This window comes from Microcaecilia unicolor, chromosome 3, assembly GCF_901765095.1.
Source record: "Microcaecilia unicolor chromosome 3, aMicUni1.1, whole genome shotgun sequence".
Classification (NCBI taxonomy): Eukaryota; Metazoa; Chordata; class Amphibia; order Gymnophiona; family Siphonopidae; genus Microcaecilia; species Microcaecilia unicolor.
The window spans coordinates 277297545-277324469 of NC_044033.1; the positions used below are offsets into that span (position 1 = coordinate 277297545).

At 44.6% G+C, this 26925-nt stretch overlaps 1 protein-coding gene across 3 annotated transcripts in view; it reads left to right on the plus strand.

The window, feature by feature from the left end:
- The window catches only part of NDUFAF7 (NADH:ubiquinone oxidoreductase complex assembly factor 7), a 154961-nt gene that overhangs the window by 70460 nt on the left and 57576 nt on the right, over positions 1-26925 (plus strand). The window lies entirely within an intron of this gene.

The following is a 26925-nucleotide window of genomic DNA, read 5'->3' on the forward strand; positions in this document are numbered from 1 at the left end:
TAACAAGTCATACACTGGAAACAAACTCAGAGCACTAGCAAAGCTATACACAGGCTAACCAGCCACACTGGTTAGCCTAAGCTGGCTAGTCTAACCCTAGAAACAAACACAGAGAACTAGCAAAGCTATACACAGGCTAACAAGCCACATGGTGCCTAAGCTGGCTAGTCTAATACTAGGAACAAACACAGAGAACTAGCAAAGCTATACACAGGCTAACAAGCCACACGGTGCCTAAGCTGGCTAGTCTAACCCTAGGAGCAAACACAGAGAACTAGCAAAGCTATACACAGGCTAACAAGCCACACGGTGCCTAAGCTATCTAGTCAAACATAGAAACTCACACAGAGCACTCTATACACCAGGGCCCTTAGATGAAATGCAAAGGCCAGGGCTGTAGTCTCTAAGTGATTAATAAAGCCCTTCCACACCAGAGGCACAGCTGCAGCAATCACCTTGCATCCAAACAGAGGCTTGACACACAGAGAAGTCAGCCCAGCGGGAGCCATCTTGGATACTGGCATAGAGGAGTCGGCGGCAGCCATCTTGGAAAAGGCATAGCCCACACAGGTGAGGTTCAGTAGGGCAATCAGCACACAGAGCCAGAGAGAAACTAAGACAGAGACAGACACAGAGACAAGCAGAAGCCAGCACAGCCACTGACTCCCAGAAACAGGGTAAGTCTGAGGGTGGTCACGGCCACCGACGTAACAATACCTCACTTTCTCCATTTGATACCTCTCTGCTGTTATTTAAGGGAGGATCTCTATGTTGAGGGTACGAGGGAGGGGGGAGGGAGGGAGGGAATGGGGGTACTGAATATTAGAGAGTATATGAGTGTTCAATATGTACCTGGTATCTGGATAGAGGGAAAGATCTGGCGGGAGGGGCCTGGTATGTTAAAGGTAGTAGGTCTCGTGATAATTTGTTTATTTTGATCTGAATATAGATGTCTGATCTAACTTTAGTAAGTTTAAATGTTAGGGGCCTAAATATTACTTTGAAACGCCAGCTGCTGTTTAGGGAGCTGCTACGCTTGAGAGCGGATATCGCCTTAATACAGGAAACACATTTAAAACCGGCCCATGAGGCACTCTGTAGACATCATAAATACCCCTATCAATATTTTGCCTCTAATAAAGATGGTACTAAAACTAGAGGGGTTTTTATTGCCCTTAATGAGTCTCGCCTTTGGAGTATAGATAAAGTTATTAGAGATAAGGGGGGACGGTTTCTGTTATTAATTCTCACTTTAGGTGCTCAGCAATACTCCCTACTGAATGTTTATGGACCTAACGCTGACCATAGAGATTTTTTTCTTCAGCTAGACCAAATATTACTAAAGCATAAAGTGGGCCTATTGCTGATTGGGGGAGACTTTAATCTAACTCTTAATCCATATTTAGATAATTCCACCAAAGCGGTGATGTATGCGAAGAAAGATCGTGAACTGTTTCGCGCTTTTTTGAAGCGGTGGCAGGAGACAGATTTTTGGAGACAAACTAATCCTGCTGCTCAGGAGTACACTTACTTCTCGCAGGTTCATCAATCCTTTTCGCGCATTGACATGTGGTTGGGGGATATGGAGCTTGTTCATATAATCCTGGAACATCAAATCGTTAGCCGCACGTGGTCTGATCATAGCCCTGTAGTACTTAAGCTGAGCCTCCAGGTGATGTAGAAGGCCCGGCCAACATGGCGTTTGGATGACTCCTATCTGAGTTGTCTTACGTTTTTCAAATAGAAAATCACATTAAGGAGTACATTCAATTCAATGATAATGGGGAGGTTTTGATGGGGGTTATGTGGGATGGTTTGAAAGCGGTACTCTGGGGTCACTTCATTGCCTTAAAAACCCATATACACCGAGAACGTGCAAAGGTGGAAGAAATCCTGCGGTAAAGGTTGCTGGGGGTAGAGAGGGCACTGTATATGTCAGCCCCAAAGCATTCACCGTCACTACTAGAGCAGCTACATAAATTGCGTAATGAGTTGCATGAATTACAATTGGCTGACATTGCTGAGCAACTGCAGTGAGTTCGGCAGAGCCAGTTTGAATTCGGCAATAAATCAAATCTAGTAAGCTTCTAGCCCATAAACTTAAAAAGCAGGCCTCATGGAATCATGTATCTAGCCTTAAAACTCAGGAGGGCCTAATCACGTCAGAGCAATCATATATAGAGAAAATGTTTCAGCAGTTTTATGAAAATCTTTACACTCCGGATGTTGTCCCCTTGATAGAGGATATTTTGGCTTTTTTGAACCGTGTATCATTGCTAATGCTTCCTGCGGGGGCTCAGCATCAATTATCTCGCCCTGTTGAGTTGGATGAAGTCCTACAGGCGATAGGTGCTCTCTCTCCAAGTAAAGCCCCAGGACCAGATGGATTCTCCAATAAGTTTTATAAGACCTTTGCTAAACTCTTGGGCCCATTGTTGCTACGCCTGTTTAATTCTTTTAGTGCAGGACAGCCGATACCAATGACCTGGAACCTGGCAACTATTTCAGTAATACTAAAACTGGGTAAAGACCCCCAGAGCTGCGGCTCCTATCGACCTATCTCACTGTTGGGGGTAGACTATAAAATTTTTACTAAGATATTAGCCACCCGTCTGCAGAACTATCTTCCATCCTTAATCCATAAGGACCAGGCGAGCTTTATTAGTAGTCGACAAACTTTTGATAATATACGGCGGGCACTTCATCTCATATACTATGCGAGATTGGCTAAAATCCCCATGGGTTTACTTTCCTTAGATGCTGAAAAAGCGTTCGATCGAGTGCACTGGCCATTTATGTTTGCAGTCTTAGAAAAAATGGGTATCACTGATCAATTTCTAGCTTGGTTCCATCTGTTATATGAGGCGCCCTGTGCTTCGGTAAGGATTAATGATCGGAGTTCTCCCTCATTTTCTCTGTATAGAGGCACAAGGCAGGGATGTGCTTTATCGCCTCTGCTTTTTGCATTGGTAGTGGAACCTCTGGCATGTTGTATTTGGGAGCATCTGGACATTAGGGGGTTTGGAATCACGAGTCTTGTTGTTCACAGATGATATTCTCTTAACATTAACTAATCCGGAAGTTTCTCTTCCTGCTTTGTCATCTACTTTACAGCAATATGAGCAGGTCTCAGGTTTTAAAATTAATATGGAGAAATCGGAGGTGCTGAATATTAGCTTACCGGAGATTCAGGTAGACTGATTGAAGTCCAGTTTCCCCTTTCCTTGGGCGAACAAGTTTATTTGATATTTGGGCATTAGTCTAACGCATGATTTAACGGATTTATATGATGCAAACTTTCCAGGAAAATTGCGAGAGTTATTTTCTGAGTTGGAACAATGGGAGGGATTAACGATCTCTTGGATGGGCCGCATTAGTGCGGTTAAAATGATAGTACTTCCCAAGTTGCTTTACCTATCTGCGGCCCTTCCTGTCTTTTTGTCGGATCAGTTTTTTCAGGGCTTAAGGCGAAAGATCTTTTCCAATATTTGGAAAAGGAGACCACCTAGAGTGCGAGCGGAGGTGATGTTCCAGAGGCGTGAACATGGAGGAATGGGTGTTCCCTGTTTTGTAGATTATTATCAAGCCGCCCATCTCCATATCTTGGCAGAGTGGCTTCATGGGTTGGGCAGGGTCTGGCGGTCTATGGAGCAGGCAGAGTTGTCTCCCTATCCACTGAGAGCTGTTCCATGGCTGCCGGATCCGCTCTTGAGAAAGATAGCTCACTCAGCATATCAAAAACCAATTACATACTATTTGTCAAAATGGGAGCTTGCACTGGGTGTCTCCTACGATTATGAGCAATGGGAATGTATATTTAAGTCTTTACTTAGAGTTTCGATTTCTAGCAATTTGATGGAAAATGGTCATAAAATTTTATATAACTGGTATTATACGCCTAAGTGATTATCCAAAATATTTCCCGGACGTTCAGCCTTATGCTGGTGTCAATGTGGCATGGAGGGAGATATGGTTCATGCTTGGTGGGATTGCCCACGTGCACAAGAATTCTGGACTGCAGTACTGAACTTAGTGTTTGCTTTAACAGGAGTTCAATACCCTTTGAAAATGGAGCATTGCCTTCTACATGTCGGACCTCAAGGTGTGAAATCTTCTACGCATCAGTTGGTTGCGTATGTGTTTGTTGCTAGTAAACTGACGCTCGCCGCTGCTTGGAAGCAACCCCTTCTGCCCAGTGGCATACCAAGCGGAGGCGGTCCGCCCCAGGTGCACGCCGCTGGGGGGGGCGGTCCGCCCCGGGTGCACGCTGCTGGGGGGTGCCGCGGCGCGCACCTGTCAGCTCCGAGTTTGCTAACTTCGCTTGTTCACTGCAGCTCCCTCTGCCCCGGAACAGGTTACTTCCTATTCCAGGGCAGAGGGAGCTGCAGCGAATGAGCGAAGTTAGCGCCGATAGGCACGTGCCGCGGCACCCCCCCCCCCCCAGCGGCGTGCACCTGGGGGGATGTCATTGCGCCGGGGGGGAGGTGTCATTTCACAGGGGGGGGGGGCGCTGCACCCCGGGGGGGGGGGTGCATCGGCGATCCGCCCCGGGTGTCATCCAGGCTAGGAACGCCACTGCTTCTGCCAGGTCTTAGCAAGATTCTGCATAAGATGGATTATATTAATTTAATGTCTAAATTAACAGCTTTACACATGGGTCATTCCCTGCCTTATCACCGTATCTGGGACCCTTATGTACAATGGTCATCTGGTCCTGGCCCTTCTATTTTGCTAAAGTAATTGAGATACTAGGGGGTATTGCATAAATATGGGGGGGGGGAGGGTGGATAACTGGGAAGGGGGTTGTTAAAAATGACTGTAACATTGTTTTGCAAGTTATTAGTTGTATTGGAGAACTTGTCTAGCTGGATATTTTGCTCTAGTCTTCTTTTTGGTGTAAAACTTCAAAAATAAACATTAAAAAAATGTCATTTGGAGGGGCTGGTTATAGGGACATCCTAGCACTGTTATATTCGTGCAAAGTTTTTTTTTTCCCTCCTGGTAAAGGGCCGCTAAAACAGACATAATATTATGAGACTCCGTTCCCAACATTCAGAGTTTCTATTTATTTATGTATTTATGACATTTATATCCCACATTAAACATGAATTAAGTTGAAACCTGGGAGCATTTAAAATCTTTTTTTTCCCTGTGCCTAGATCAAAAGAGAGAGATGGTGTGTGGAAACTTGATCCTTTTTTTGCAGTGGGATATTATTATAGAAATGTACTTAATATTGTTTATTACTACTATTTAAAAGAGAGAGATTGAATAATATGGGCAGAGCTACCCTCATGCAGAAGTCCAGAGTCAGTCTAAATGTGCCAACATTTTCCAGTTCTGTGATATATATTTATTTGTTCAAGTCTGTTTGGTTGTAAAAGACATTTTTTTTTGAGGGGGGAATAATCTTTGTCTCCCGGCTGTGTATATTGTGAAAATGATCCTCCCCTCCGCCTGAGGGTCCTCGGGATCTCCCCTTCACCCTTGCTGCCCAACCTCCTGGTTCACTGCAGTCCACAGGGCAGGGCTCAAAGAAATCAACTTCAAAGCAAAACTAACAAGTTCTTTATTTTGCTTGGGATCCACCAGTCCAGCAGTGCAAAAAGACACAATACTTGAAGCAAAAAAAAAAACCTCACAATTCCCCCTGTTGCTCCTCTCAGGGGTACAACACAGCAAGAAAAAAAAACAACTTTTAACTCCCAGGCTTCCAGCACTCAGCTGGGCTCCTTTTAGACAGTTTTATAGCCCTGGGTCTTCTTTCTCCCCCCCTCTCCCTTGGGAGGGGGCAAAACACTGCAAGCAGTTCCAAAAAAACAAACCAACACAGTTCTTGAGGCTTCAGCACCCAGCTCAAACCCCTTCAGCTTCTTTTAGGCTTTTTAGCCACAGTTCACACTCCACCTTCTTCCTGCTGGGCTCAGCCCACTCCGAGAAAATCTCTCATCCCTCTTCAACCAGAACTCTTTAAACTCAAAGTTCATTCACAGCCTGAGCTCTGGAAAATGAAAAGGCCCCACCCATCTGGGTCACTCTCTCTAAGCACTGACCGATCCTCCCACATGACCTTTCCTCTTTCCTCTCTTAGCCCAGTTACCATACCATGAAGTTACCTGGTCCCTTATTTTGTTACCTAAGGAGTGAGCCCAGGCTGAGAGGTCCATAGGCTCTTCCTCGCTCTCCTCTCTTTCTCTCTGCCCAGCTTCTTGATACTCCATGGGCTCCCCGTCCCACCTACTTTGCAGCTGTTCCTCTTTCCCTTGATTACCCTGCAGGGGCACCACCCTTTCCTTGTTAGAGTTCTCCCCCTGTTCCTGCTGGGGAAGGTAATCTCTGTACCAGGCTTTCCCCCAAGGTTGCTGGGAAATGTAGTCTCTTCCTCTCCTCCATTTTACAGGGGTCACGAACCTTTCTCTGCTCTCTCTCGGGGGATGCTGGGTAATGTAGTCTTTTTCCCTCCACCCTTTTCTAGGGGGCATTACTACTTCTCTCACTCTCTGGGGATGGAATGGAGGCACGGCTCTGTTCTGCCTATGTCTGCTCGTGAGCCGCCTCCCTTCTTCCTCTTCCACTTCCATCTTATCTACCCCCAGGTCCTCTCCTTCACAGTATATAGATGAGTTCTTCTGAGAATAATGATGGCAAAGGGAAAGCAGCAGTAGAACAGTTAGCGCTGAATGACATTTATGTTCATACAAAGTTAATTATTTTCAGTGGAAATTAAATCTGTTGGGTGACTGCTATGTGAATATTCCATCACGTTTTCATTATTGCTACTAAGTATTACATATTTATAGCATATGCCATAAACATAGATTATTTGTTCATTTATCTAGACCTTACATGCATATTGCTTGTTAAACCCAAAGGCAAAACCTAAACTAAGGGTGGTTAAACAATTTAGTATAAATTGTGTTGTTTATGACTTGTTTTGTACTTCTTTTGGTCCTACTGATCTGTACATCTGTTGTGTTATTTTGTTGAGTGGAAACAGTCAAGTGGGCTTATAGGAAGGGAGGGGAAGAGTTCTTGGGGTTGCATGGCCATATGGAATTTACAGTAAAGAATATTGTATATTTTCGTATTTGTAAATTGGTTGCTACACTGTAACTTTGTAACAATAACATGTATAATAGTGTGCATCTCTCTCTCTCTCTCTATGTATATATATATATCACATTTTTTGGAGGGGGCAGTGGCGTTCCTAGGGGGGGGTGGTGGGTGTGGTCCACCCCGGGTGCACGCCGCTGGGGGGGTGCCACGCGCGCCTGTCCTCCGTTCGTTCCATGCTTCTTCTCTGCCCCGGAACAGGTTACTTCCTGTTCCGGGGCAGAGAAGAAGCATGGAACGAATGGAGGACAGGCGCGCATGGCACCCTCCCCCCAACGGCATGCACCTGGGGGGGGGGTTCTTTTGCAGGGGGTGGGGGTCGCGCTGCATCTGGGGGGGCGCTGCACCCGGGGGGCGGGGCGTATCGGCGATCCACCCCGGGTGTCATCCCCCCTAGGAACGCTACTGGGGGGGGGGGGAGGAGCTCCTGTTAAACATGTATTTACCAGCACACCACTGGTAATGGGTATCAAAGTCCACCAGTTAGTCATAATAGACAATCAGATTAGGAAAAAAATGGAAGCAAAAGAGACCTGCCTATAATTGTCCACCAGACTGGGATTTAAGGTACAATTTTTCAAAAGAGGTTTCACACTGCAGCAATTTTCAAAACCTCCATTATCATTACTTTAATCAGCAACTTATTCATTATATTGAAGTGAACATTCAAAAAAGGATCCTTCAATGATGTAATTATTGAAGGATTTACAACCTGTTTATCCATGTAAATTGGATTACTTATGAAGCCCTAAACTTCTAAGTACCCAATCATTAGCTGATGAAATTACACCATGTTTAATTAAAGACTGCTGGAATGCTTTCTCATTAATTTTTTTGGATAGTTTGAATGCCAGTTTAAAGGAAGGACTTTTTGCTGACCATAGAAGCACTCTGGGGCCCTTTTACTAAGCCACGGCAAAAAGTGGCCTGCGGCAGTGTGAGCACATCTTTTGGACTTGCACCGGGCCAGTTTTTACTGCGTCCTAGAAAAAGGGTCTTTTTTAAGGGGCCAGAAAATTTTGGCAAAATAAAAACCAGCAAGTGTCCATTTTTGGCCTGAGACCTTACTGCCACCCATTGACTTAGCGACTCTCGTGCGCTACCCTGGCGGTAGGCATACAGTGCACGCTCACTGCCATTTACCGCCGGGTAACCGCCATGCGGTAGAAAATAGAAAATATTTTCTACTGCGTGTTTTCAGTGCACGCCAAATTCAGAATTGCCACTCGGGGCACTTGATAGCTGGGCGGTAATGCCGATTTGGCATGTGCTGGACGCTCATAGGTCCTTACGCACCTTTGTAAAAAGACCCCTCTATGATTCATCCTCTCATAAGGAAGCCATCTTTAGATAAATCAGATCTGGCAAACTATAGACTTATCTGAAATTTACCATTTGTTTCGAAATTGTTAGAAAAATCAGTAGTATCTCCAGAATCAACAAAGGTTTTTCATTCTTTTCAATCAGGTTTTCAATAAAGTCACCCTACAGAGACACTTATGGTGAGGATGTTGGATGAAATTGTAGTTCACAGAGATAACCATAGGGACATGATAATTCAGTTATATGTTAGGGCAGCTTTTGATGTTATTTAAGCACTTACTTTTATTGACTAGACTGGAAGAGACAGGTATCTCTGGTTCAGTTTTGAACTGGTTCCGATCATACTTTTCAGGATGTACTGAATCAAGATTTCTGGCAGCAGTATCCTTTAGTTTATGGGATTTCATTTATCATTTATTGAATTTAATATAGTACCCTTTTTGAAGGACAAGTCAGAGTAGTGTACAATAAAATTAGTAAAAAAGAAAATTACAAAAGCAGAACTCCTATATAGTTTAAAACCTCCATAACATCACTAGGTGTAGTGTGGGATTCTAAGCTGACCATCTCTTGCTACATATCTAAGGTAGTACAACATTCATTGTATTATCTTTGGAAGATTCACTCATTTAAGCATTTTTGGATATGCGTTCTGCTAAGATATTGTTGCATACTTTAGTAATATCTAGGATAGATTATTGTAATTCCTTACTGGTTGGATGTCCTCAATATCAGATAAAGGGTCTGCAGTTGATACAGAATATGGGAAAATCTTTATCGTGTGGCCTTCTCGGCTTTGCTGTTGATCTGGGGTGGTCAACTTTGGCGATGCTGGCTGCTGGTCTTCTCTTCTGCGGCTGCTTCGTGCCTGGAGAGTGCTGCTTGTTGAAGGGGCCCTGTTTCCTCCTGTTCGCAAGATCTGATTTAATGTGTCTCGGCGAGTCAGGATCTAATTCTGGACTCATTACTCTTTCCTTTTCCTTCTTTTTGATTTCTTTTTCCTGCCTGCTGCTTATTTGTTTAAATATTGTATTAATCATCCCTTCCCTTCCCTTCTGCCTTCAACTGTCATTGTAATTGTTTTCATTAGTTCATTGTAAGCTGCTCTGGGGCTGCTTTATGTGGCAAAAAGCAGGGTATAAATGATCTAAATAAAATATAATGTAGCCTAATGAGCATATCGCTCTGTTATTAAAAGAGAAACACTGGCTCCCATTGAGGTAATGTATTATATGATGCATACACAGGATAGATCACCAAATAGTGGAAGTAAATTTCAAAATTTTGATGCACAAATGTAACCAGAGCCCAACGTGGCCATGTTTCGCCTATACGGCTGTATCAGGGGCAGCTGATAAAAATAAACATCATGCCCAACGTGGCCATGTTTCGCCTATACGGCTGTATCAGGGGCAGCTGATAAAAATTGAAGAAAAGGCTAGACGAATTTCATATTCAATATAAAAAGTTTATTCACTTTTTAGTTTACAATTTTACTGTATACCATCAATGGGGTATTCACAGGAAGCATATCTGTACTAGCAAGCAATGTACAGGCAAAGAAATCAGAATGCTTAAACAAGTAATGTACAGGCAAAGAAGTCAGAATGCTTAATACACAGATTTCCCGTTGGTCTTATATAGCATTTTTCTTTGGCATCTGACTAATTCTCATACAACATCCCTGTGCGAGTCTCTGAATACCACAAGCTGTTAATCATGTGCAGAACATGCCACATCTGCTTCCCCTTATTGCTCCCCCTTCTTTCCCACAGACTTTCTGGAGCCGTGCCTTTGGCTGATGTTTAATGTCCGTCACATTTTTCTCATGCCTCAGGAGGTTTTAGTGTTAACACAGCTTGTTCTAATCATGGAGCCTTCCACTTCCATTTTTTTATGCTTTTATTCAACAAATCCTCCCTTGAGGACTGGTATTCCAGGACTCACACATCTGTTTCAGCTCCAGTCTGTTTCTTTTTACCTCCCTTCTAAATCTCCTCCCCCTTGTTTGTGGTATTCAGTTTCTACAAGGTTTGTCTTTCTATCATTTTTAACATACGTTTTTCAATATTTTTGGCTGACATATTAAAGTTCTGTTCATTCTTGATTTCAGTTATCATTGTCATTTTAAAGGCACATTTTTTGAAAACATGCTAATACACATGGTACACAGCATTAAACAGATTCAATTGTACTAGGGTACAAAATTTATATTTCTTTTGAATACAGACAGTGAGCTTCATCAAAGGGAAGTACACTGTCATTCTTGCTTTTCATATAAGAACAATTATAAGGATAATGCCTAATTGCATTAACTGATGTGGTATTAAAAATTACACAAATTAAAAGCATATTTCAGGGTGTTAACATTCATTGCATCAGTTGTTACATACCATTGAGTTAAAGTCTTATTGCAGCTTGTTTTATTGCCACACTTTTCTTTGGTGGCTGTGACATTTACAATCACTGTACTTCCTCCTATAAACCAATTACCTGTTACAACATTGTGCGTGTAATTGCACTTTATCGGGGATGTTTCCAGTTGTCATACTATTAATCAGACACCAACATGATGTCTGTGGGTACTTGTCCGTAAGCATGGCCGCTGTAACAAGTTTATTCTCATATGTGTTCATTGTCCATTAATAAACAACAACATCCCAATACCATCATGTTTAGGGACATGATGTTTGTTTATTCTTTGTCCATTTCAATATTATTAGTTCGTCGAATATCTGATAAATGTATCCAAGAAGTATGACCTTCCAGACGGGCAGCGGTCTGAGTAAGGGCCGTGATAGCAAAAGGCCCTACATACACAGGATCCTTCCACGTTTTATGTGTAAAGTTCTTTCGTAGTACTAAATCACCTACTTTAAAAGCACAAACATCATTATTCCCTACCTGATGTGACACATTTGTACGAATCATATCACTGGTCAAATTTAGCATTGGTTGTAGTTTTTGCCAATACTGCGTAGTGTTTTCCACATTTACAGTTTGCATGGGAAAAAATTGACGCCCCGTCTGTATCTGGAATGGGGACAATTTTGTACGCCCATTAGGTTGGGCCCTTATTATCATTAATGCTAATGGCAATACATCAAGCCATGTATATAATTTTCCCACCATTTCTTTATTGAGAGATTTTAATAAGACTCTCAATTTTGTTTTTAAAATACCATTGTAGTGCTCCACCAAACCATTGGAGGTGGGGCGATACACTGATACTTTCCTGTGTGTTAAACCCATAATTGTTTCCATTTCTTTCAAAATACTGTTATTGAAATGTGTCCCGTTATCAGAAATTATTCTAGACGGACACCCATGTCTTGGCATAATGTGAGTTACCAGGCATTGTACCACCTCATGTGCTGTCTCCCTTTTACATGGAAATGCTTCTATCCACCTTGAGAAAGCATCCACCCAAACTAACAAATATCTTTTTCCCTGCACTGGAACAATCATATCAGTGAAATCAATGTACCATTCCTTAGCTGGGCCTTCTGGTATTGGAAGTGTCCCAGGCGATATTTTAGGACCTCTTTTAGGTATGTTAATATTACATACCATGCAATTCTGCACAACCTGTTGAATCAGGTTATCAATTTTCAAAGTCCAAAATCTTTGCTCAAATTGTTGTTTCATTGTTTCCTTATTCCAATGCATGGTTGCATGCCACCCAGTCAATACCTTAATCGCCTGGCTCATTGGCATGCAAGGTAATCCTTCTTCTTCATTAAACCATTCACTTCCCAATTTCATACATCCTTTCTTCAACCATTTTTCACTTTCTTGTCCCTCCGGCTGCCACATTTCAATCTTATCTACATTCGTAAGTGGCCCTTCCTGTGTCTGTCTAGTATTATACAAAATCTTTTCACTTTGCTTAACCACCTCCGTTGCTGCTGCATCAGCCATTGCATTACCTTGTGCCTCAAAGGTTGGCCTTTCAGTGTGGGCCGGGGTCCACACAACTGCCGTTTTTCTACCTTCATGTTCCCTTCTTGCCAAAATTTCAAACAGCAAATTCCAATATGTGTAATGTTGTAAATTTTTACCTGCACTAGTTATCATCCCCCTACGTTGCCATTTTAATATATGATACTGTAGTGAACTTGCAACGTAACCACTATCAGTATATATGGTGACATTTTGAGTCATATCAGTTTGTTGTAAGGCCGTGATAACGGCCAAAAGTTCAGCATGCTGTGCAGTATGGTCAGGAGGGGTTTTATATTGTACTTGTGTTATCTTTGTTAGATTCTCATCCACCTGCACGCAGGCAAAGCCTGCAACAGTCCTTTCACAAGCTCCATCTGTAGACCATATCAACCCATCAGACAAGGGTTCAAAAGTAAGACAGTGAAATGTAGGGATTTCTATAGTATCGATCTCACCCTCTTGATCGACAGGAAAAAGCAGATCTATCTTATTTCTCTGATCTTTGGTTAATGGTATTATTCTTATATCTTGTCCTAAAAGTACTGCTTGATATTTTCCAAATCTAGTGGCTGTCAATGCCGTCTGGCTAGGGCTCAACAGCGTTTTAATCGTGTGGTTGGTATGTATTATAATAGGAACAAAAGGCATTTGTGCCCTCCATTTGCCTACCGCAGCCACAATAGCTGTCAATAACTTTGGTATTTCTTTCATTCCCTTTTCCACATGATTAAAAGAGCCTGACAAAAAAGCTACTGGTGTATTTACTTCATTATTTTGATTAATCATGGCTGCCCAACTGTTTCCCATGTCTTTTACCCATAGATGCACAGGTGATTGTATATCTATTACTGCTAAGGGTCCTGGGGATAACACATCCCTCACAATCTTAGCCAGTACTATCTTATCCTGCTCGTCCAACACAATCAGAGTATTCTTTGGTGTGGCTGCGGGCAGTTTCAAATGTTTATAAAGTCTCATTACTTTTTGTGTATAATTTGGTATCCATTGTCTGCAGTAATTTAACATTCCCAAAACAGCACGTAACTGGGTAACTGTTTGCGGTACCGGGGTTTCATTTAAAATAGATATAACTTCCGATATAATGACCTTATGTTCTGCTGAAACATTTTGTCCTAAAAAGGTGACAGTAGACTGAGCTACAACACATTTCTCCTTGTTACATTTATATCCTAACTCTCCTAATAACAAAAATAATTTTCTAGTCCATTCTAGGCATTCTGCTTCAGTCTCAGCAGACAGTAGAATATCATCTACATAGACAAACAATGACACCGTGTCAGGCAATTGACTCCTGAAATCCTTTAAATCCATCATTAGTTGTTTCGAGAATACCGATGGACTATCAGTAAAGCCTTGCGGCTTCCTAGTCCACCGGTATGCCTCATTCTGTACTATAAATGACGTCAAATCCCTAGACTCTGGATGAAGAGGTATTGAAAAGAATGCATTAGACAAGTCAATGACAGTATTGTACGCGTATATATTCTGGGTATGCAAAAGAGTAGCGGGGTTCGCACAAATCGGAAATTGATTTTTTGTAACCTCATTTAGCTCTCTTAAATCATGTACTATCCTTACATTGTTTTCCCCTTTCGGGACCGGAAACAATGGGGTATTGTACGGGGATACTGAAGGTTCAATAATACCACATTTCAATAATTTACCAATGTGTTCCAGGGTTTTGGATACTAATTTAGGTCGTATGGGGTAAGGGTCTTGCTTCGGCCCCTGTGCCCCTTCTATTAATTCTATCTTATGGGGTTTTGCATTTACGGCTAGTCCATATGGTGACTCACTTGTACTCCAAATATGTTGCGGTAATTTTTCCATACCCCTTACTTTATTTTCATTATTCAACTGTTGGACCATGGTGAGCAAACTTGGTATTTCTTTATCTCCAAAATCTAAACACAGTCCTAATTGAGACAACAAGTCTCTACCACACAAATTTACTGGGCAATCAGGTGCCACTAAGAAGGGTACCACAACCTCCCTTGAACCGTGCGGTTGGCATTCCAGGCGCACCAGAGTCGGTTCCGTTAGCCTTTTTCTTTGTTCTATCCCCGTAAATCCCACTGTTGTTCTATACTGATTTGAAAGCTTAACTCCCTGTGGTTTTGCACATAACACAGAGGTACTCGCCCCTGTATCTATCAAAAATCTCACAGGAGTTTCATATTTTCCAATTGTCAATGTAATAAAGGGCTCCCTTGTGTCTAACCTGAAAATCATTCCCTCTTCCTGACACGGGTCCGCTTCCAGTCAATAGCATTGGTCTGGAGTATTCTGCCAAGTTGGAAAGGCATTCACAGTACCCTGTCCCTGTACTGCTGCCCCTGGTCCCTGTGATTGCGTCGCCGGCTGCTGTATTGCAGTCTGCGGGGCACTCGCAGGTATCCCTACTACTTGTGGCATTAATCCTTGCTGCGTCTGCATTTGTACTTGGGGCATTCCTGTATTCTGATAACATTCTGAGGCATAGTGACCGTATTGCTGACATCTCCAACATTGTACATGTGCCCTTCTATTAGGTGATGGTCCTGATCCTTGCATCCCTCGACCTCTACCCCTTCCTCTAACCATGCCTCGTCCCCTTGGCTGGTACGGCCGGCTATATCCCGGTTGTACATAGTAAATGACCTGTGGAGGTGAGGCAGAGGGCGTTACCATTGTTACTTGTTTTTTGTTTCTATCCTGTTCCTTGCTTTCCAAATCCTTTAACTGCATAGTCATTAACTTAGAAGTTAATTTAGCATGTTCTTTCTGAGGGGTCTCTATCATTTTACGATGCACATTACTAAAATGCATCAACGTCTCTCTTATTTCTGGCCACGGCTTTGAGGACAGGGCAATGACAGCGTCTAAATTTTTACGCATATTATCAGGCAGTGTGGACATAAATAGGTGTAAAAATACTGCTACATTATGGTCCACATCCGCATCTTGCCCTGTTTGAGCCTTATACAAATTTATACATTTTGTCAAATGCGCCGAAAAATCAGTTTTAGGGTCCCATTTATTTGCCGTTATGGCTGAAAAATCAATCGGGGTTGGATACATCACATGCAGTGCTGCAGAAAGAGCAGCCTTAATATTCCCTACATATACATCCCCATCTGCTGTGTGTGACATCAAACGCTGATACCCGCATTGTACCGCAAGCTGAGGTATACTGACTCCCGATGCCGCACACAGAGCTTTAAAATCCCCAATAGTTAATTGAGTTCCTGCAGTTGCCTGTTCTATTCCATCTAACCACATATGGGCTCCCTTCACTATACTGGGAATTTTTGCAACTAAAGTTGTAACATCTACGGGGGTGTATGGTTTGTAATGACGTATTCGATTGCCAGCTGCGTCTAATGCGTCATAACTGGCATGTGTAAAGCACTACTATCTAAAGCGCCGCAAATCTCCTGTTTATATTCCTCTTCCACCTCTTCTTCAGCCTGTTTTATTTTGTAAAACCAATTGTCCCAGTACTCCAGCCCTGCTTTAATAAAGTCCAGGCTTCCCGCCTTGGGGCAATATTTATTTATTATTTTTGTCAAATTCTGTACGTCCTCATGTGAGGTAGGTCCTCCCTTATCACAGGGGAAAAGGAGGTTTTTAACTTCCAACAGGTTCTTAGTAACTCCCCACCATTCTGCCCCATATTTAGTTTTATCCAATCTCACAAGTTCTGCAGCTACATGGGTTTCCTTAAAATTGCCTTTGATGGTCTGGGTGTCAATTTGGGCGGTGTTTCCCTGATTTTAGACGTGGGTGTCTGAGGATCCATTTTAAGGGAAGGTTCAGGGGGTGGCTCGGTACATAGCCGAAGCCGTCCCTCAATTTCAAATTGGGTGGCCAAATCATATTGTTCAGAAGTAATTATATCCTTCACATCAGGATATACATTCGGGGCATTGGTCCTAATCTTTCTCTCTTTTTGTTGGACTCGTTTTTGTTCCCTTTTTTGTTCATTCCTGCCCCATTCCCAATCCTTCTCATCCCCTCCCTTTTCACTTTCTGAATCACTGGGGGGGTCATCAAGAGCCGAATACCCAGCGCATGGCACAGGGTGCTTTGGCTTTGATTCCTTCATTTTATCAGTCGCCCTTAGGGGGCACAACGTGTCCCTGCTAGATTCATACGATGGGGGAGTATTTCTTTTATACATTTCTGCCTCGTTAACAACAAACACTTAATTTGTCATTCGTCTCGCCTTCTCTTTTCCGTGTGCGGCATAAATCTTCCGTCCTGCCGCGGTCGCCACTTTGAAGAAAAGGCTAGACGAATTTCATATTCAATATAAAAAGTTTATTCACTTTTTAGTTTACAATTTTACTGTATACCATCAATGAGGTATTCACAGGAAGCATATCTGTACTAGCAAGCAATGTACAGGCAAAGAAATCAGAATGCTTAAACAAGCAATGTACAGGCAAAGAAGTCAGAATGCTTAATACACAGATTTCCCGTTGGTCTTATATAGCATTTTTCTTTGGCATCTGACTAATTCTCATACAACATCCCTGTGCGAGTCTCTGAATACCACAAGCTGTTAATCATGTGCAGAACATGCCACATCTGCTTCCCCTTATTGCTCCCCCTTCTTTCCCACAGACTTTCTGGAGCCGTGCCTTTGGCTGATGTTTAATGTCCGTCACATTCTTCTCATGCCTCAGGAGGTTTTAGTGTTAACACAGCTTGTTCTAATCATGGAGCCTTCCACTTCCATTTTTTTATGCTTTTATTCAATAAAATAAACATCACTAAAAATATAATAAATACAATAAATGCAAGTCATAGTACATCATAATTAAGCATAGTAAATATTAAATACTAGGGGCGGGTAACGATTAACCGCACAGTTAAATATTTAATCGCACAATTGAAGTCGATTAATCACGACATGCATTTTGGTAATTTCTCTCGCCTTTTCTTACTGGCTGTCTCCTATTCAACACAATCATCTCTATTTCTCTCACGCTTTGTTTCTTTTACCTTCACCCAGATTCTCTCATGCTGCCTGCCCCCCACCCGGTTTACCTCAACAACTCAAGCTCCAAATTTACCCTTGTTTCTTGCTGCCTCAAGGTTCTTTTTCTTCCCCTACATGGCTGGGCTCTGCAGCTACATGAGCCGAGCCATGCAGAAGTTGATAAAATCTCGCAGAACTTGAAACCGTGAGCCTTCCCCAACTTCCTGCATGGCACAGCTCCTGTAGCTGCAGAGCCCGGCCATGCAGGGGAAAAAAAGGACTGAGGCAGGAAGAAAAAAAGGAAAATCTGGAGCCTGAACTGTTGAGATAAATGCGGAATGTGAGGCAGGTCCAAGTAAAAAAAAAAAAAATTAGCGTTAAATCTACTTTGATCAAACACATTTTCTTATTTTGTTCCTTTAGTAAAATAGCACATTGCATGGAATATAAGCGTACTGCTTTAGTATGGTACTATAAGGACTTTTACTATTATATAAGCATGCTGACACTTGACCCTGCTATATTTTTGTGTTTCTGTTATTTATATATCTAGACTATGTGTTCTGAAGGATCTTTGTATGGCTGATGTTTGTTATCATTCTTTTATTCAATACACATTGTACAAAAAATCTGCATGTGTGGAAATGTCAATATAAGTGCATGCCAGTATTTTACATGTTAGAATTGTCACTAAGTTTTTAAATTTATATTTATGATTTACTATGCTTCAGTTATGATTTAATTATGTATTATGATTTGCTTTTATTGTATTTATTTTATTTTTAGTGATGTTTATTTTTACATTTAACAGCTGCCCCTGGTTCAGCCGTATGGGCAAAACATGACCACGTTGGGATCTGGTTATATTTATGCATGAAAGTTTTGAAATTTACTTCCACTATGCCTACGTCTTCTATTTAGTGATCTACTCTGTGTATGCGTTGCTCAAAGTCTTATAGATTCCTGCCTTCCATTTTTCCCCGAGATTGTATTATATTCATGATTCTGATGATAGCTTATAAAGCCTTTTACACAGAAACATAGAAAAATGTAGGCACATAAAGACCATATGGCCTATCCAGTCTGCCCATCCATGCCACCTGCTCTCCCTGTCACTCCTTTACCGATCTTATGTACTTGTCCCAAGCTCTCTTTAATTCTGATACTGTTTTCTTCCTTGTCATCAGCAGCAGATGAATCCATAAACTGATGGGTTGTATCCGCCTACCAGCAGGTGGAGATAGAGAACACTGAAGAACCACAGTGACCCTTGGACGGCTAGCCCCATCTGCCTTCAGTATTTCTCTATCTCCCAGCAGGTGTGAATGTAGCTTGATCAGCTCCTGGATTTCTGCCTGGGGTGGCTCCTGTGCTTTGCCAGTTGAGCAGGGGTGTTGTGGCTGATGGTGCCCACTTTAAAGGCATATAGGTTCGCCCTTTCCCTGCCTTACCCATTCCCCCCTCCTCCCGGAGTCCCTCTGTTGCTGCCTGCCTCCAACTTTCCTCACAGTGTGAAAAAAACAAAAAGAGCGCTCTTTTACTGCATGGCTGTTCTGAGGCTTTCTCCAGAGATTCTGGTTCAGTGCAGCTTGACCGGAGCTCGTTGACTCGGTCTTCTGAGGTGAGAGTGGTGCCCAGCTCCTCTGGGGAGGTTCCCGCGGACAGCGTTCCGAGCGGGGTAAGTTTTGGTGCGAAGAAGCCAATTTATTACTATATTTCCATCCAGTCGGGTGATGGCTGCTGAAGGAGTTAAGCGCTGCTCCCACTGTGGTAAACGCAGGTCAGCAGCGGGACTTTGCAGTACGTGCTCCTTAGACGCTCGAGCTAGTAAGAGCATGGCAAGCAGTGATTCTTCCCGCTCGATGGAGCTGGCAACGGGCGCCATTTTGGAAGCGCCGCATGACTCGACCCTCGCGGTGGCGGAGGAGTCTGAGGGCAGGGGGACGCCTTATTTCGAGGCTGCTAGAGGAGCTCCAATCTCCGTTTCTCCTAATTTGGGGACGGAGGGTCAGGGTAAGTTTTTCTCCCCTGAGTTTGTGCTACTGATGCATAAGGCCTTCATGCTAAGAAGAGCTCTGCCACAGTTGTCTGACACTGCATTGCATTCTGGATTCCCTCCGGGTGTTGATGGCCCAGTAATGGCTACAGATGTTATTTCTTCCCCCGAGCGTTGGAAAGACGCTAAACATAGACGGGTAAATTCCCCGTCTGAAAGTGGTGCATCTCCCTTTCCCCCCCGTGGTCAGGCTGTGGGGAGTCTGAGGGATCTGGCAGGCCCTCATGGACGGATGATCCAGAGGAGGGTGCCTGTTTGCCACTGGATTCGGATGATCTCAATGCGGTTCAGATTTTCCACCGCGACAAGCTGCCAGCTCTCATTGCTGACGCCTTGCAGGCCCTCTTGATTGATGATCCTGCCGAAGACGATGCCTCTTCTGTTAATCTTAGGATGGCAAGTACTAAGAAGCCTACTCGGGCCTTTCCTGTGCATGACTCCATCCAGGAGCTTATTTCAGCTCAATGGTCTGACCCCGATGGGCCTTTGAAAATGGCCAGGGCTATGGGTCAGCTTTACCCTCTGAGTGAGGATCACTTGGCCCTTTTTGGGATGCCTAAAGTTGACACGTTGGTCATGGCGGTGACTAAAAAGACCACTCTCCGAGTAGAGGGAGGGGTCGCTTTGAAAGACATGCAGGACCGGTGGCTAGATCCGCGCTGAAGCGGTCCTTTGAAATATTGGGCCTTGCCTTAAGGGCGTCTATTTGCATTTCCTATGCAGCCCGGGCCTGTCTTTCCTGGTTACAACAGGCGGTGGATGAGCCCACGAATGGTGCGGGGTCCCTCTCTGAGGTTGCCCCGCGGATGGAGTCGGCCCTGTCATTTTTGGCTGATGCCCTTTATGATCTGGTCAGAGCTTTGGCTAAGCAGATGTCTGTGGCAGTTTCTGCCTCCCGCCTTCTTTGGCTGTGGCATTGGGCAGCTGACATGGCCTCTAAGCAAAGGCTGGTGAGGTTACCCTTTCGGGGCCTCCTGTTATTTGGAGAGGATTTGGAGAAGATTGTTAAAGACCTAGGGGACTCTAAGCCCCAGCAGTTACCTGAGGATAGGCCGAGGCCTTCTTCCAAGGGTCCTGTGTTTCCCTCCTCTTCCAGACTTGCTTCTGTGAAGCTTGCAGGTATCGCCGGGGCGCTCTGCTGAGTTTTTTGAACATGCCCGTTTTCAGCAGAGGAACTCCTTTCACTCAGACAAACGCTCCACAGCGGCCGGTTCAATGCCAGGAGTTCAGGGGCGTCCTCCACAATGATGGGACGCCGGTCCACTCCTCAATTCCTGCAGTAGGAGGACGTCTTTCCCTTTTTCTCGAGGAGTGGACCAAGATTACTTCAGATCAGTGGGTCCTGGACCTGATCAGCGAAGGTTACCGATTGGAATTCGGTGCCCCGGTGAGAGACGTGTTTTTGGGGTCCCAATGAGGCACTGCCAACAAACGGGCGGCGGTAGAGGAGACCTTGCAAGTCTTGCTGCACCTCTGAGTGGTGATCCCAGTACCTCCCGCCGAATGCAGCTGCGGCCGCTACTCCATTTATTTTGTGGTGCCTCGAAAAGGTGGGTCTTTCAGATGATCCTCGACTTATGGAGAGTCAACGAGGCTCTAAGGGTGCGTCATTTTCGCATGGAAACCCTGTGCTCCATCATTGCGGCGATACAGCCAGGAGAGTTTCTCACGTCTCTGGACCTAAAAGAAGCGTATTTGCACATTCCTATTTGGCCCCCGCATCAGCGGTTTCTCCAGTTTGCGGTGTTGGGTCAACATTTCCAGTTTTGGGCCTTGCCTTTCGGCCTAGCCACAGCTCCCCGTACCTTTTTCAAGGTAATGGTGGTGGTAGCTGCCTATCTCAGGCGAGAGAGTATCAGAGTTCACCCTTATCTCGACGACTGGCTCATCACAGCGGATTCGACAGATGAAAGTCTTCTTGTCACAGCCAGAGTGGTTACAGTCCTGCAGACACTAGGCTGGGTGGTCAATATACCCAAAAGTCACCTGACCCCCTCTCAGTCTCTCGAGTATTTGGGGGTCCGGTTTGACACGGCCTCGGGGTTTGTCTTTCTCCCCGACCACAGGCGGTGCAAGCTTCAGATCAGGTCCGACTGCTCCTGCGGATGCTTCGCCCTCGAGCTTGGGACTTTGTCCAGCTGTTGGGGTCAATGACGGCCACCTTGGAGGTGCTCCATCAATGGTCTACGATTTCCCAGGAATATCAATGCAGACTAACGTGGCTCCCTGCGGTCCGGCACAGTATAGATTGGTGGCTCTCCGACAGGATGCTGTGAAGAGGAATGCCGCTCGCGCTTCCTTCTTGGTGCCTGGTGATAACAGATGCCAGCCTATTGGGCTGGGGAGCGCATTGCCAGGGAAGCTATGCTCAGGGTCAGTGGACACCCGTGGAAGTGGGGTGGTCCATCAATCGCTTGGAACTGAGAGCGATATTCCAGGCTCTTATGGCCTTCCAGAAGACTGTGAAGGGGCTTGCTGTCCGGGTTCTGTCAGACAACACAACAGCGGTGGCATACATAAATCGTCAGGGCGGCACTCAGTGCAGGGCCCTGGCCACTGAGGCCGCTCAGATTTGCCAGTGGGCCAAGCTCCACCTGCAGCTTCTGTCAGCAGCTCACATAGCAGGTCAGAGCAACGTGCAAGCCGATTTTCTCAGCAGGCATCAAATCGACCCGGCGGAATGGGAACTGGCAGAAGAAGTTTTTCTTCAGATTTGTGCCAAATGGGGGACTCTCAGAATGGATCTAATGGCGTCAAGTGCAAACGCCAAAGTCCCTCGCTTTTTCAGCAGAAGGAGAGATCCTCGCTCAGCGGGGTTGGATGCACTGGCTCAACCCTGGCCCTCGGGCCTCCTGTATGTGTTCCCTCCTTGGCCCTTGATAGGGTGAGTCCTCCTGCGGATTCGACTGCACCGAGGATTGGTGATTCTCATCGCTCCAGATTGGCCAAGGCGTCCGTGGTATGCGGATCTCCGTCGGATGCTGGTGGAGGCTCCACTTTCTTTGCCTCTGGTGCTGAACCTGTTGGTTCAAGGCCTGGTGACTATGGAGGATCCCTGCCAATTTGGTCTTACGGCCTGGCTCTTGAGAGGGTGCAATTGAGGTAAGGGCTACTCTAACAAGGTCATCTCCACTCTCTTGCAGGCCCGCAAGCGGTCTACTTCTGCAGCCTATGGTTGGATATGGCGTACGTTTGAGGAGTGGTGTGTCCCGAAAGAGGTCACACCCGCACGGGCTATGGTCTCGCTGGTCCTGCACTTTTTGCAGGATGGCTTACAAAAAGGCCTGGCTTACAATTCCGTTCAGGTGCAAGTGGCAGCGTTGGCATGCTACCGAGGGAAAGTCTCTGGCTTGTCCCTTGCTGCTCATTCGGACATTGCCCAATTTCTCAGAGGGGCGCTTCGGCTCCATCCTCCCGTGCGGTTGCCTTGTTCGGCCTGGAACCTGGGGCTGGTGTTGAAGGCTCTCTAGCGTTCGCCGTTTGAGCCCTTCGGCGAGCTTCTGAGAAGGATGTGACTCTCAAGACAGTCTTCTTGGTGGCCATTACATTAGCTAGATGCGTATCTGAGCTTCAGGTGCTTTCCTGTCGGGATCCTTTTCTACAGTTTTCGGAGTCCGGAGTAATGGTACGTACAGTGCCTTCCTTCCTGCCCAAGGTGGTGTCAGCGTTTCACCTGAACCAGCCCATTTTTCTTCCCTCCTTTTCTAGGGAGGATTGTCCGGATTCCTTTGGGCAATTGCATCTTTTGGATGTCCGCAGGACTCTGTTGCAGTATCTACAGATGTCGAATGACTTCAGGACTTCTGATCACCTTTTTGTATTGTTGACAGGTCCTTGACGCGGGTGCCCGGCGTCTATGGCCACTATAGCCCGTTGGCTCAGGGAAGTCATTTTTTCTGCGTATCTGCTGTCAGGACGGTCTCCGCCTGAAGCGTTTAAGGCGCATTCCACGAGAGCGATTTCCTCCTTGTGGGCTGAAACGGGTGGCTTTTCTCGTCACGAGATCTGTCATGCAGCTACTTGGGCTTCTCAGCTCTTGTTTGTGCGGCATTACAGGCTGGATGTTGCAGCGAAGCAAGACGCGCAGTTTGGAGTGCAGGTGCTGGCATGCGGCGTGGCCTGTTCCCACCCTACGTAGGGATTGCTTTTGTACATCCCATCAGTTAATGGATTCATCTGCTGCTGATGACAAGGAAGTGAAAATTAGGTTCTTACCTTGGTAATTTTCTTTCCTTTAGTCACAGCAGATGAATCCATGATTCCTCCCTGTCTGACTTTGTTTTGTTGTTCAGATCTTTCATGCAGATATTGTATCTCATCAGGAGGAGTTGAAGACCAGCTCTCAGAGCTTCTACATGCTGTTCTATTGCAGGAGGTTGAGTTCGTCCCCCCTTTGTGTGGTTATTGCTCCGGTTCTGGGATGTTTGTTCGCTGTGAGGAAAGTTTATGTTATGTTACCTTGCTTATTCACTCTGCTTTGGTAATTTCAAATACTGAAGGCAGATGGGGCTAGCCGTCCAAGGGTCACTGTGGTTCTTCAGTGTTCTCTATCTCCACCTGCTTGTAGGCGGATACAACCCATCAGTTTATGGATTCATCTGCTGTGACTAAAGGAAAGAAAATTACCAAGGTAAGAACCTAATTTTCCCATCTTCACCACTTCCACCGGAAGGCCGTTCCATAAATTCACCACCCTTTCCATGAAGAAGTAATTCCTCAGGTTACTTCTGAGTCTATCCCCTTCCACCTTCCACCTTCATCCTATGTCCTGTTGTTCCATAGCTTCCTTTCACTTGAAAGAGACTCACCTCCTGTGCATTTATGCCACATAGGTATTTAAATGTCTCTAACATATCTCCACTCTCCCGCCTTTCTTCCAGAGTATACATATTGAGTTCTTTAAGTCTGTCCCCATACGCTTTATGACGAAGACCACTGACCATTTTAGTAGTAGCCTTCTGGACTGACTCCATCCTGATTATATTTTTTTGAAGGTGTGGTCTCCAGAATTGTACACAATATTCTAAATGAGGTCTCACCAGTTTCTTGCCCAGAGGCATCATCATCTCCATCTGTAAAGAGGCAAACCTTACCAGTCTGTCCTTCAGCAATATTGTTTACAAAAATGTTAAAAAGAACTGGCCCAAGAACCGAACCTTGAGGTACACCACTGGTAACATCCTTTTCCTCAGAATGAGCTCCATTTACCACTACCCTCTGTTGCCTTCCACTCAACCAGTTCCTAACCCAGTCAGTCACTTTAGGGCCCATACTGAGGGCACTCAGTTTATTTATTAGTCATCTTTGTGGAACTATGTCAAAGGCTTTGCCAAATCTAAATACACCACATCTAACACTCTCCCACATTCTAACTCTCTGGTTACTCAGTCAAAGAAGTTAATCAGATTTGTCTGACAAGACCTGCCTGTAGCGAAACCATGTTGCCTCGGGTCCTCTAATCCATTGGATTCCAAAAACTGTACTATTCTCTGTTTTAAAAGCATTTTCATTAATTTACTTACTACAGAATTGGACTTGCCGGCCTATAGTTCCCAATCTGTTCCTTAGGACCACTTCTGACTCTAGAGATGCATTAAAAAGTTATTCAGCGGAGCCGCTAGTACTTCCCTAAGTTCCTTCAGTACCCTTGGATGTGTGCCATCTGGCCCCATTGCTTTGTTTACCATTAGTTTAACCAGCGCCTCACAAACACAATGCTCTGAAAATCATTCAGGAACTACCACCCCTCCATTCCTATTTGTGTTTGTCTTCTGCTGTCCTGCTCCCTGCCCTTCAGCTGTGAAGACAGGACAGAAATATTTGTTAAGCAATTCTGTCTAATCTTTATCAGCTTCTACATATTCCTCCCCTTCACCTTTTGAGTCTCACAGTGCCATTTCTGCACTTCCTCCTATCACTAACATATCTAAACAAAAGTCTTGTCCCCCCCCCCCCCCCCCCATTTTATCATATTGGCTATTTTTTCTTCCATTTGCATCTGTGGTTTTCTGACTATTCTACCAGCCTCTCTTAGCTTTTCCAGTTATTGTTGCCTGTTTTCCTCTTCCTCGATCTCTTGTAGTTTATAAAGGCTACTCTCTTTTTCTTTACCTTTTCAGCTACTACTTTTGAGAATCAAAGTGGCCTTCTTTTCCTCTTACTTTCCTTACAGAAAGGTTTGTTGCCCTTACAATAGCTCCTTTCAGTTTTGCCCATGGCTTTCCAACTTCTTCCAGATGTTCCCATCTAAACAGCAATTCCTTGAGGTAATCTCCCATCTGAACAAAGTTAGTATTTTTGAAGTCTGGAACCTTCACTTTTGAAAGAATCCTCTCCACACCTATCAATATTAAACCACACCATCTGGTGATCACTGGATGCCAGATGATCACCTACCGTAACATCAGAAACACTCTCCCCATTAGTAAGCATAGTATGGCCCCATTCTGCGTAGGTTCCATTACCAACTGCTGAAATAGTTCCCCTGTAGAGAATCCAGGATCTCCCTGTATAAAGTTAGGACTGCTGTATATCCATATACACAGAAGCATACATTTATTTAATAGTGGTTGAATATTACTGCTCTCTAGATTAATTTAGACTATACCTCTGGCCTTTTCTCAAGCTAACAGATAAAAGTTAGGCCATATATTGGTTTATATGGACAAAATGTATCCATTTGGTGCACTAGACGTTTTAAAGAAAAACACTTATGTAGTTAGTACTCATTTTATTAACTAAGTAATTTTGAACATCGACCTCCATGTTGTTCTGTTGAAGCCTTATTCAGTTGAAGAGAAATATTACAAAACAGTTTTTGAAAGTCATATTTCTTAATAGCCCAAGGAAACAGTTGGGCTCATTTTCGAAAGAGAAGTACGTCCATCTTTCGACATAAATCGGAAGATGGACGTCCTTCTTCCAGGGACGTTCAAATTGGTATAATCAAAACCCGATTTAGGACGTCTCCAACTGCACTCCGTTAGAAGGACAGCCAAAGTTCAAGGGGGCGTGTTGGAGGCGTAGTGAAGGCGGGACTTGGGCGTGCTTAACACTTGGGCGCCCTTGACCCATAATCAAAAAAAGCAAGGATGTCCCTGACGAACACTTAGACATTTTCACCCAGACCTGTTTTTCTTATGACTAAGGCACAAAAAGGTGCCTGAAATTGCTAGATGACCACCGGAGGGAATCGGGAATCGGGAATGACCTCCCCTTATTCCCCCAGTGGTCACTAACCCCCTCCCACTCTCAAAAAACATCTTTCAAAATATGTTGTGCCAGCCTCAGATGTCATACTCAGGTCCATGACAGCACATGCAGGTCCCTGGAGCAGTTTTAGTGGGTGCAGTGCACTTCAGACAGGCGGACCCAGCCCCATCCCCCCCACCTGTTATGTTTGTGGAGGAAACAGCGAGCCCTCCAAAACCCACCACAAACCCACTGCACCCACATCTAGGTGCCCCCCTTCACCTGTTAGGGCTATGGTAGTGGTGTACAG